The sequence below is a fragment of the Arachis ipaensis genome, chromosome B01, assembly GCF_000816755.2.
Source record: "Arachis ipaensis cultivar K30076 chromosome B01, Araip1.1, whole genome shotgun sequence".
NCBI lineage: Eukaryota > Viridiplantae > Streptophyta > Magnoliopsida > Fabales > Fabaceae > Arachis > Arachis ipaensis.
In genome coordinates, this window is record NC_029785.2 from 25,716,325 (window position 1) to 25,717,666 (window position 1,342).

At 33.1% G+C, this 1,342-nt stretch overlaps 1 protein-coding gene across 3 annotated transcripts in view; it reads left to right on the forward strand.

Annotated features, from left to right (window-relative positions):
* Positions 565 to 1,342, forward strand: part of LOC107627904 — a 4,987-nt gene continuing 4,209 nt past the window's right edge. The window contains exon 1 of one of the 3 annotated variants that reach the window (XM_016330716.2): positions 565 to 698. The gene's annotated coding sequence lies outside the window, so the exon portion shown is untranslated. Of the gene's footprint in view, positions 749 to 1,342 lie in introns of all 3 variants that reach the window. The other 2 variants (XM_016330725.2, XM_016330721.2) reach the window with 2 other exon arrangements.

Here is a 1,342-nt window from a genome sequence, read left to right on the forward strand (position 1 = left end):
ATACTAGTCTTTCTGCTAATCATTAGTTTCAGCAATTATATATAAATAAACGGAACAAATACATAAATAATTCTAAATGTGACAAAATGTGTCATGCAAACAAGTTGAAAAATATGGGATTACTATATTTTGCAGAAGATTAAACAATTTGTTCAAAACAACGGGACCACCATAAAAGTAACTAACAAAGAGTTACATTAATTAACAAAAGTATCACCATTTTTTATCTGACTTGAGGATGTCTCTGCTAATACCAGTTTCTTTGACTTTCTTTCTTGTTGATACGTTGAAGAAGAATCATCACTTTTGTAACTACAGAGCCAAAACTCTTTGACTTCAACTTTTTCTTAGGATTAATAGTTAATCACAGTAGATAATTGGAAGTTAAAGACAAAATGAAACAAATATAAAAAAAAAAATCTACAAAATAACGTCATCCCACTACAGATGTAGTAGTAACAGACGTCAATTCACGTAACATGACAGCAAAACAATTTTGTTCCATTTTATTACATGGAGTGATAGAAGGGTGTAATATATCCAACGTGTTACATTCTAAAAAATCTATTTATTAGTTATTATTTTTTTCTGTCAAAATCTAAATTGTTCGAACACGAAATATTTTAGACCTAATTGTCACTCCACTCGTAAATAATAAATAAACACAGCAGCGTAAAGTTCCTGTTCCTGTTCTCGAGGTACGTTTCCGACTCTTAATTTTCTCTGTTCCTGTTCGATTTTCTTCCCTGTAAATGCTTTTCTTTCACTGTTCAATGTTTTTCAAGAAGCTTCTTCAGTTCTTATTATAGTTAGTATTCACTTTCACTGGGTTCTGGCACTCAAGTTTGGATTCAATTTGTGCTCTTTTTGTCGGTCTTTTATCCATTTCGTGGCGTTTCTCGTTGCTTAATTGCTTATTCCAATGCGTGTCGTTCCCCAATTTTAGAGGGTTATTGGTGTTGTCGCCGTTATTTGTTTGCCAATTCCAATTCATTTGGAACGACCTTGTCGTAATTGTTGACTGGTTGTTAACGAATCCAGGAGTTTTTGTTTTTGGAACCTTCTAAATGCAACCACTTGAATTGCAAGCTGGATTTTTAATTTTTTTATCATTTGTTTGGATTTTACTTTCTTTTGTTTGCATTTGAGTTTTGTCGTTTGGGCAATGAATTTTAGGGAATTTGAAAGAAAGCTTGTGATTTACTTGAGTGATTCTATGGTAAAGTGGGATTTGCGGGTTTCTGTTGCACCTTGTTTACTTCTAGTTATTTAAGTTAGGAATTTTCATAAAAATATGGAAAGATGGGGAATGGGGCTCCATCTTCCCCCGACGGGGATCAGG